Below are 12106 nucleotides of genomic sequence, written 5' to 3'. Positions count from 1 at the left end.
CTTTTAAATTTTTGACAGCTCTTTTCTGGAAGAGCTTCCTTGCTCTCTAATCAGAGACCTCGAATTATCCTTACCATGGCTCAGGGGTATTCTTTTCCTACCCTTTTCATGGAAAATGCCTTGGAGATACCATAGCTTTCTGACCCTCCTCCAACAGCTTAAACAGTTTTCTCCAAAGAAAGAATGGACTTTGTAAAGGAATAGGGTCTCATACTTTTCCTGAGAAACAAGTATATCTGTTCTGTATCCATCAGGGTTAAATCACAGATATAGAACCATATAGGTAGGTAGGTAAGTAGATAGACAGACAGACAGACCTCAATTAGTTGTGGGAACTGTTGCCTTTATATGTAATTCTGGAGCCTGAAACTCATCGGCCAATCAGGAAGAGAAGATGGAAAAAAAATCAAGGGGATCAAAAACATGCTGCACTCTGCAAATATAGGCTACAGTCTCATTAAGATAAATTTACACTCTGTTAGTCTTTGTTGTTGTTTTTAAGGTTAAGCTGATTATCATCATTTTCCCTTTATTTATTTATGCTTTTTTAACTTTTATTTAATGAATATAAATTTCCAAAGTACAGCTTATGGGTTACAATGGCTTCCCCCCCATAACGTCCCTCCCACCCGCAACCCTCCCCTTTACCACCCCCTCTCCCTCTCCCCTTCCATTCACATCAAGATTCATTTTCGATTCTCTTTATATACAGAAGATCAGTTTAGCATACATTAAGTAAAGATTTCAACAGTTTGCTCCCACACAGCAACATAAAGTGAAAAATACTGTTTGAGTACTAGTTGTAGCATTAAATCTCAATGTACAGCACACTAAGGACAAAGATCCTACATGAGGAGTAAGTGCACAGTGACTCCTGTTGTTGACTTAACAAATTGACACTCTTGTTTATGGCATCAGTAATCACCCTAGGCTCCTGTCATGAGATGCCAAGGCTATGGAAGCCCCCTGAGTTCACCGACATTTAGACAAGGCCATGGTCAAAGTGGACTCTCCTCCCTTCAGAGAAAGGTACCTCCTTCTTTGATGACCCATTCTTTCCACTGGGATCTCACTCGCGGAGATCTTTCATTTAGGTTTTTTTTTTTTTTCTTCCCCAGAGTGTCTTGGCTTTCCATGCCTGAAATACTCTCATGGGCTTTTCAGCCAGATCCGCATGTCTTAAGGGCTGATTCTGAGGCCAGAGTGCTGTTTAGGACATCTGCCATTCTATGGGTCTGCTATGTATCTCATTTCCCATGTTGGATCGTTCTCTCCCTTTTTTATTCTATCAGCTAGTATTTGCAGACACTATTCTTGTTTATGTGATCCCTTTGGTTCTTAGTCCTATCATTATGATCAATTGTGAATGGAAATTGATCACTGGGACTAGTGAGATGGCATTGGTACATGCCACCTTGATGGGATTGAATTGGAATCCCCTGGTATGTATCTAACTCTACCGTTTGAGGTAAGTCAGCTTGAGCATGTCCCAAATTGCACATCTCTTTTATTTATGTTTAAGATTTACTTATTTATTATTTATTTGAAAGGAAGACTGATATGGTGAAGGGGGAGAGTAGTAGGGAGGGAGGGAGAATCTTCAACCCTCTGGTTCCCTCCCTAAATGCCCTAAATATCAGGGTTGGATCAGGCCAAAGCCAGAAACTCAAAATTCCATGTGGCTCTTCCACATGAGTGGCAGGGATCCAGCTATTTGAGGCATCATAGGGTTCCTTCCCAGAACCATTAGCAGGAAATTGGATGTTAAGTTGAATATCTGGGACCAGAACTAGCACTCAGACGTGGGATGTGGGTATTCCAAGCAGTAGCTTAGCCTGCTGTGCCAAAACGCCCACTCCTATTTCTTGCTTCTGAAGCTGACAGTATGGGTATCCTATAGAAGGTGAGCTCTTCTTCACAGAACTAACTGCGCACCTGGCAAGGAGGTAGAGAAGTTGAAAGACACAAGGAAGGATAATCAAGCCTCGTGATGCAAAGGTAAATCACGTAATTAACAATGTTGGTGAGCTGAAAATAATTGCTGATTCCCTGCCACAGTTCAATTTTCTCACTAATACCCCTTGCAGCCCAACCTAACTGGAAGCTAATTGTAATCTGGAAGAAAGCAATCCATCTTGGCTAGGCTCATGCACCCTCCTCTACTTCTGTGCTCCACAGTAAATTCTTTCAGTCTCCTATCTTAGCTTCAGTCTTCTCATAGGAACCCAATGTCATAGAAAAAAAGCCTAAATAAGTATGAACTTTCAACTATGTCTGAGGATCAGAGTTCTGTGTTGTCACGCTAGTTCAAACTGGCCTTGTGATTCTGTCAGGACCCCACATCTCAGTGATTCTGATTTAATACTTTTAGAATTGGGCTCAGACATGTGTAATTTTTCATATCTTCCTAGATGAATCTAATAGATCTGTACTTCTAAAGATTTGTGGTAAATGGAATTAAGAGATAAGTTGATTTTGGTGCATAAAAATGAAATCCTTGCATAGTTTTTACATGATATACAATTTCCATGAAAGTTTTGCAGACTTCAAAACCTATTCAACATAATTTTTTTTTCTCTGAAGTTGATGAGCATAAAGGTAAACCAATAAGCCATCTATTCCAGGACTTCTGCTTCCATTTTCTTCACTGAGTACCAATGGCTGCCCCATGTCATCCAGATCGCTACATCTTGAGCACTGCTCTGAATTTTGACTTTTTTTTTAAATCCATGTATTCTTCAGTCACACATTTTCCTGTCTTATATATTCTTTTAAACAATACTGTTTCTGTGGCTCAGTGTGTGGATCTAAATTAACACTGTTTTGTGTAGTTGTATATTTAATTACTAAACATTCTCAAATGTTCATTTTTGTGTGAGTTATGAACCTTTTTATCTTTCATAGATTTTTACAGAATATGTATTCAGTTATTAAGATTATTTTTGCATCTGTAATAATAATGACCCTCCAGTGACTTTGTAAATTTGTACCCAAATTTTCATCATTTGACTATTATCTAAAAGGTCTTCATGACCCACCATCTCACCTCTGCTCTGTGGTTATCTCATGTTGCTCTTCTTGTCGTTTTCTATACTTTAGTTCTATGGCCTTCTTGCTTTGGGGTTCAATAACACTGCCCATTTCTAGGATCTTTGCTCATGTGGTTCCCTCTGTTGGATTCGTTATTAAAAAGCTACATCACACTCATACTTTCTTCTCTAATCAGATGCCACACCCTTCATGTGCTCCATGAACAACCTATATAAAACTCATTTCCTGGTCTCTGTATTTTCCTTTATAGAACTCATTACACTGAGACACAGTTGTGGTGTAGTGGGATAAGCCACTGCCTGCAGCACCTGCATCCCATATGGCTACTGGCTGAGTCCTGGCTGCTCCACTGCTAATCCAGTTCCCTACTAATTTGCCTGCGATGGCAGCAGAGTAAGGCCCAAGTGTTTGGGCCTCTGCACCCATGTAAAAGACAGAGATGGAGTTCCTTGCTCCTGGGTTCAGTCTGGCCCATCCCAAGCCAACATTGTGGCCATTTCAGGGGTGAATCAGGGAGTAGAAAATCTCTATCTGTCTCTCATTCCCCCTCTCTTTAACTCTGGCTTCAAATAATTTTTTGTTACAAAAAGAACTTACTACCTCATGCCATAATGTTAATTTGTTTACTTCTATCTTACTGCAACTAATGGATAAACTCCATGAAATTTGAGAAGCAGAGGGTTTGATTACTGGCTTATCCCCAGTGCCCATATCACTGCCTTATACATAATAAATGCTCAAATATTTGTAGAAAGAATGAATAAATGAAATTGAGGACAACGATGACATTCCAATCCTAGAGACTAATATTTGCCAGTTGGTCTAGGACTATTATTTGAGCTAAGTTTGGATTGTTCAGGAGTCTTGCTTCTCTCTGCATGAAGGTTATTGGTTGCTAAGAGGAGAGTCAGTATAAAGGCGGTAAAGGCACTTGAGAGGCAGCCAAGTGGAGCTTTAGATTTTTATTGTTTTAGTGATGGTTGTAAACATGTGTACTAGTTAGTTCAACTCACAATGGAATACACAAGGGAGTCATCATGGACAAATATGGAGGCATGGAAAAATACCCATAATAGGAGATGCAGTTTCCAGACCATGGACTACAAAGGTGCATGCTGTGCAGTGCTATACTTTCAAGGTAGAATATTATCTTGGTTACTATAAAGCATTTCCCTAAAGGAATAAACATTGTAATTCAATTATCTGTTCCATTTAATTACTGAGTAATATACTTAATTGATATACTATAATTTCAGTCCTGGTAAATGTAACAAATCTCTGGTGTGAAATAATTTTAACAATCAACATAAAAATAGTGATCACATTAGTGTAATGTTATATGCTGCATAGGTCTTAGCATTTAGCTCAACCTATAATTAAAGCTTACATTACAAATATGAATGGTTTATATACATAAGTAATTTGCATTGGAAAACAGCTGCCCTTACAAACACATGGTTAAGATACTTTATCAGACGAACTTGATTTCAAATTTCTCTAGCAGATACATTTGAAAAAGTTTCAGTCAGAAGTTTCAATTTGTTTATGAAATTCTCAATGCTGCTATATAAGTAAGACATTTGTCAACCCCAGTTAACCTTGTTTTATATCTAACCTCTTTTCTGTACCCCTTGATTATCAGCACAAAAATCTGTCATAGCCAAATGTCTTCTTGTTCTCTGAATGGCAAAGTTGTGAGTCAGCTCTAAAAGGAATATCTCTGAATCAGAATTACTTGTCATGACTCACTACCAACTTTTATTTCTTTATTATTTAAATTGTAATTATTTGTATATGAATTAAATAAACTGATTTGCAAAAAAAAAAAAATCATGAGGTTATCTAAGCCAAGCACTTGTGAAACTGTAAGCAGTGATTTAGATAAATATCAAAGCAGAAAGAGGGAGAATAAAATGAGGAAGTATACAAAGAGAAAGTCCTTAAAAATGAGCTTTTATTGTGCACTAGAACACAAATACAGGTTGGGTAGACAATTTTGAAACCATATGAAGTAGAAAAAAATTGTAATGCACAATCACTTTTAAAACAATGAAGCATAAACTTTCATAAAACTGTCTTTTTTCAGTACTCCCATTGCCAAAATTTATAATAACTTGAGATAAAGAAAGTCATAAATAGATACAAAGACAGATTTGCTGATGAGACAGGAGTAAATCATTTGGAGAGCGTGGAGACAAATACCTGTTTTAATGCCTATTGCAACTTCAAGATTTCTAAGCCTTTATCTCTTTACTTGTAAATGGCATTAATTACTTCAGTCATACATCATTACCAAGATTATTTTGAGAGCTCACTGTCCTAGAATTCCTCTCCCCACCCTCATGTACCCGCCAAGCATATATCTTTTTATTGCCTTGCCTTTTCAAAATGTCAAATAGTTATCATCATACATCAAGCAGCCTTTTGAGCACAGGTTCTTCTATTATGCAATATGTGTTTACATGCCCTCTGTATTTTTACATGGCTACACAACCAACCTCTTTTTAGCATTGAATAATATTTCATTGTCTGGAATATCACAGTCTATTATTCATCTAGTTACTTACTGAAGTATATTTTGGTTGTTTCCAGTTACTGACAATTAAAAATAATAATGCCATAAATATTCATATGCAGGTTCTTGTGTGGAACATTAATTTTAACCTATTTGGACAAATATTTTAAAAAGCCATTGCTGGACTGAATTATAAAACTGTGTTCAGCTTTGTAAGAAACTCTCAAGCTGTCTTCCAAAGCTCTACCATTTAGCACTTCTGCCAGCAACGAATGGGAGTTCCTGTTGCTCCACATCCTTGTTAGCATTTGGAGCTACAGCACTTCAGACTTAAGAGATTCCAGTAGATGTGTAGTGATATCTCATTGGTGTCTGAATTTTCTATTGCCTAATGACATACGGCATTGAGAATTTTTTAATCTGTGTGTTTGTCAGCTTTGATGGGGTTTGCATCTATTCAGATCTTTTGCCCATTCTTAATCCTTGTTTTCTCATTTCTGAGGTTTAAGCATTCTTTTTGGATTTTGGAAAACAGTCCTTTATCAGATATGTATTATTCTTTGCAGTATTTACTCTGTTCGGTGGCTTTCTTTGCAATCTTTTAATTCATCAAACTTTTATTCAAGAAATATTCTGTCCTATATGTGAAGCATGCATCAGAAATATTCATTGAATGTCTTATGGTATTGTGTAAAAGAATCAATGTCAAATAAGAATATATATATATATATTACATATATATGCTATTTTGTCATAGTACACAACACTCATGGATTGTTCTGGGCTTTATATATACATATACATATACATATACGTATCATATACATATGCATATACATATACATATACATATATGGAGAGAGAGAGATAGCAAGTGAGCAAGCCCAGAGCACTCCATGTGTGCTATTATCACAGAGCTGATGAAGGAAGTATATTCAAGTTGAACACAGAGAAGATGATATCAAACTTGAAATTAAAAAGAAAGCACTACCTTTTTGGTGTTTGAGTCAAGGAATGACAAGCAATGAGGCTAGAGGCCTGGGATGAAAATAGATTGGGGAGCTCCTCCTATTCACAATTTAAGTGACTGAACTTCACTCAAGGGTATTTGGTCCATGTTTTTGGGTATTTCTATGTGTAGGCAGCTCATACTCGTACATAATATATGTTTATTCCCTCACTGTTAAATTCTGTTCCTATTTGTATATGATATCAATCTCTGCTTAGTATTTCTATCTCTGTGGGAGGCAAGAACCTGGATTAAAAATTAATACATTAATTTACCACAGCACTACTAATTTCTAATATACTGCTCTCCAGTATAATATGCAGTTATGTCTTCATGATGTGGAAATTCCTCTTTCCATATTACTTTATTTTTATTTTGTAAAGCTCAAAGTCAATTCCAGAGGATATTACCTCAGGTTCTCATGATGATTAAGTTGAAGGCATGAATGCCTATTTACAATTTTCTAAATGGTGCAGATGTTGTAGTATAAATTGGACTGCCACTTGTGATGCCAGCACCCATATCAGAGTGTCAGTTCAAGTGCTGACCACTCGACTTCTCATCCAGTTCACCTGTAATGTGCCTGGAAGACAGCATTTGATGGCTCAAGCACTTGAATCCCTGCCACCCATGTGGGAGACCCAGATGGAGTTCTTGGCTCATGGCTTCTGCCTGGCCCAGCACTGGCTATTGTAGATGTTTGGGAGTAAACCCATGGATGGAAGCTCTGCCTTTCTCTCTCTCATTCTCTGTCACTATGTTTTTCAAACAAACAAACAGATGAATATTTTTAAAACATAAAGTTTTGGATCATATCTACCAGGGAGGGCATTCAGCATAGCTAAGACCCAAATTAAAATGCCTCTATCCCATATCATATTATGTGGGTTGGTTCCCTGGTTGTGGCTATTGACTCCAGCTCCCAGCTAGCCACTGTGCACCCTGGGAGAGAGTGGTGAAAGCTGAAGTAATTAGGGTTTTATCATCCACTTGGGAGACCTGTATTGGATCCCTAGATCCTGTATTTGGCCTGTTGTTTGTAGATATTTGACAAGTGAGCCAGTGGATAGGATCTGTATCTTTATCTATATATGTCTTTTTTCCCTCTTTTCCTTTTCAATAAATATATAAAACTTTAACAAACTCTTCAAGATTGCTTACTTAAAGTCAAATGTACTTGAGAGCTCCAGAAATTATAATTTGATATCATTAAAAACCTCAGTTTAGCTGTACTCCAATCTCGGATTAGGAAATTTTGAAGAGACTTTTATTGCTGCTCTTCTAACAACAGAAAACAAAGAACAAAATCATGTGTTTTCTTGAATTGATCAGAAAACTGGTGTTGTATGATAAACAAGAAAACTGATATCTAAAGAAAGATGGGAGTTCCCTGGAAAAGACAGGGCATGAGCTCAGGATCACCTGCCAGAAGACAAGGAAAATTTTCCAGATACCACACCAACAAAAAAGAACTGCTTTTCAGGTTTAATAAATTGCTCAGGGCTGAGTGCAGGCTAGTATAACTGAGTACGTGCATGAAACTATGGGAATCACTGGAACACGGTATTTCACTCATGGTCACAGCTGTTCCTCAACAGCTTCCACTGAGTGCTCACCTGAAAGCCTAAGACCAGAGAAAGAGGCTTTGGTGGTCCACGTCTAACAAGACAGTTTCATAGATTATTATGAGGTTAAACATATACTTAAAATGCAATTGAAGAACCCCATCCCTAAGTATTTAGCCAAAAGAAGTGGACACTTTCATTTGCAAAGTGTCCTATATGTGACTCTTCACATATAGGACTTCACATATAGGCTTTATTTGTAACAATTCAAACCGAGAAAAACCTTAAGTTACCATTAAACAACAAATACAGCATATAGAAAAAACAACTGTAGTGCAAAAATGCAATGGAATACTGTTTAGCGAAAAAGAAATAAACAAAAGAAAGAAAAGAAGGAAGGAAAGAAGGAAGGAAGGAAGGAAGGAAGGAAGGAAGGAAGGAAGGAAGGAAGGAAGGAAGGAATTCCTGTAACACCTAACAGCCTGGAGGAATGAATACAGGGTAGAAAGGCTACATAACAAAATCATTTCATTTCCATCAATTCTGGAAAATATAGAAGTATAAGGATGGAAAACAGATCAGTGCCTTCAATAGACTCCAGCAGTTTAGGATTTGAATACAAAGGAAAATGGATGCTTGTGTAGTAATGAAACTGTTCTATATTTTAATTGTACTGATGGTTAAATGAATGTGTTCATTTTTTAAAATTATAGAACTATGCCTTCAGAAGGGTAGGTTTTATTGTTTGTAATTTATACTAAAATAAAGATAAAATACCACAGTAAAAATTCCTCTGCTTTTAAGCTATGAGCTATTGTCCCTAGTTTGATGGATGGAAAGACAGGCATGCAAGGCAATCTGAGTTTTAGCGATCAACCAAGTTAACATGTTACAGTTCTCACCATATTCTATTCCCTTTTCTTTAAAACCAAGCTATAAATAAGTAAACAGTCTGTTTGAAATCTCAATTCAAAACAACAAGTTGAATTGTTAGCAATGCAATTTAGACCTATATATTTATATTTATAGCAATAGTTTAGTAATATTGTGAAAAAATACAAAATACGATGAACATAATAATGCATATTACTTATAGCAAAAGCAATAAGAATCCTATACTATTTTAATGAGCCTGTTAGTTTTAAGACAAATAGGCCTTGAATAAGCACAACCATCCTGTAATTAAAGTATTTTTCATTGCAGTAAGATAAAGTTCAAAGCAAAATTATCATGTGTAGGTACATGTGTATGTGCTTGCCATTGGCTTATATTTTCATAAGGTTCTAACACTAACAGCATCTCACTACAGATTAAATTTGCTGTGAAATGCATAACGAGGCAGTGCCCTTGGTCTCATCAAAAATCGATACATGTGCCATCTATAATTCTCTCATGATCATTATTTGCACAAAAACAATACAACCAGGCCTGTTGTTTTGAGTGAGGGAATAAATGAAGATTTAAATAATATGTTTTCTGTTCAAACACTGCAGCAAACAGTACATGAATGTCATTGTCTCTAGACTGTCACGCAGGAACACTATAGACCACCTGAAATCACAGATGTCATATGGGGAACAATTGCTATTTCCCTGATGCCTACTTGGCAGGCTCTCCAGAAGCAGTTGGTAAGACTTGCAGCTCTTGCACTGCCTTGAGGGTTGTCATATGCCTTGATGGCTGTCAAATTAATGGTTCTCTCAGTTCTCCTCACCCTAAATTATTTCCCAAGATTATCAAGCTAAATAAATGAATTAATTTAAATGAAATATAATCATTTATGATTTAAATTGTTTCATAAAATTAAATGACGAACGTTGCCACTCTCCATACTGTATGATTTTGTGACATAGACTCGAAAAGGATTTCATCATGCTATTATTACAAGAATCATTTATTTGTTTATTTATTGAGCATGCACCCTCTGCAAGGCATTGTGTTAGTCACTGAGTTTACATTTATGAACAAGGTGAAAATCCTGCCTAAGAACTCAAAGTTTAATAAACAAGACAGATAGGTAACCAAATTGTTGCACTGCCACCCCAAAGTTCACTATCTATATGAATGGGAAAGATTGGAATATTAGAAAGGAGCAACTAAGTCTGCTTCAGGGCATTGTGGAACTCTTCAGGGATTAAATATAATTGATTTTAGTCATAAAAATTAGATATGAATGTTCCAGGTGGAAAAAGAGGAAAAGGAATTTCAGCCAAAAGAAATAGCATGGCTGAAAGCAACTATATTGTAAAGGACAGAGTTCTAAGAGAATGATGTGATATTTGGAACATAAAGAAGAATCTATCAATAAAAGTTAGAGGATACTGAGTGAAGAGTTATACATGGATTCAACTGAAAAATGTTGTATCTGTTTACTCTAGACATTGCTCTTTTATTTTAAGATATAGAAAATACTTAATAAAAATTGAGGTAAACTTTAAAGGTAGTGTCTTACAGGAACTGTTATAGAAATCTGAATGTTCTTTTCATTTCTCATTGTCAACATCTTCTCATTCTGCTTCTTCCCTGTGTTTCCTTTCATTACCCTCTTTTGGTAGACTTATGCTTCCATAGTTGTAACTTTCTGATATGTTTTTAAAATAAGCAACTCAGTTCTGATATCTAAATAAACCTGTATCTCAAGTCCAACCAACTGGTTGATTTCCCTTTTCAATCCATTATTTGTTTTTTTGTAAATTACAATGTATTTGTCATTCTATGATCCTTTTCAATTTGAAGTGTTGAGTTAGTTTTAAGAGCAGATTTTCTCTTTTTTTTTTTTGTCTTTGTGTGCTGTGGTTTTCTGTTTCTAATCTCTCTTCTCAATTTCCATTAGTATTGTTAGAAACCAAATCAATTCTTGTATATCTTTAGACTTTTTCTTTATATCATATATCTTTGTCCTATCATATTTCATTCTAAGAGAATTGCTGAGCCTATTTTACACTGCTTGAAGTTATTTTTAAGTTTTTTTTTTTAATTTGAGAGGTGAGTGACAGAGAGAGAGAGAAAGACACACACACACACATACACACACACATACACGGAGGGAGAAAGGGAAAGAGAGAGAGAGAGAGATCCTTCATTGACTGGTTCATTCCCAAATAGCTGCAATAGCAGGTGTTAAGCCATGCTGAAGCCAGGAGTCTAGAACTCCATCTAGGTCTCCCACATGAGTGGCAGGAACCCAAGCATTAGGGTCATCCTCCACTGCTTTCAAAGGCTCATTAGCAGGGACCTGGATCAGAAGCAGAGTAGCCACAACTTGAACCAACACAATATTGGATGCTGCCTTTGCAAGCAGCAGCTTAATCAGCTATGCCACATTATTAGCCCTTCAATGAATTGACATATGTTTTTTAATAAGCATTTGTCAAATTAAACTATTCTATGCTGTAATTACAAGTTAACTCTGAAATTTCAGTGGCTTAACACAATAATAATTTATTGTTTACTCAATCACCTGATGCCAACCAGGAAACCATCTTCTACTTTTGGACCATGAAATCAGAGGAATATAGCTTTCAAGGCTACTCTAGCAGAGCAGAAAGGCTGAATAAATGCATGGGACACTGTTACTGGCTGTTATTCACAGCCCATTTTCTATAACCTTGTTACTCAACCTAAATGCCAGGAAGTTTGGAGAAAGTTCAGAAAATAGAAAATCAAATGGTGTTTGATAAAGAACACATACCTTTGTCTCTGCCAAAGTTTTAATCTCCAAGATGTCTATATGTGATACTAGTGGGAATAGTGCTTGGATATTACTAACATTTATCTAAGGTTGTCTTTGTTTTCTTGTATTGACTGTTATAGTTTCTGCTGCAGCAATTGGTCCCAAGGCAATAATTGATATTCATGTACTTCCTCTTTTACACACTGTTCTACATTGTCCTCATCATCCGCCAATTGTTCTGCTAGTCTAAGGGCAATATCTTCTTCTATGGTGGAATAATTCAAATTTTTATC

Source organism: Oryctolagus cuniculus, chromosome 1, assembly GCF_051225735.1.
Source record: "Oryctolagus cuniculus isolate XC-2025 breed Fujian yellow rabbit chromosome 1, ASM5122573v1, whole genome shotgun sequence".
Classification (NCBI taxonomy): Eukaryota; Metazoa; Chordata; class Mammalia; order Lagomorpha; family Leporidae; genus Oryctolagus; species Oryctolagus cuniculus.
The sequence above is the reverse complement of the archived record's forward strand: the minus strand, read 5'-3'. Positions refer to the sequence as shown.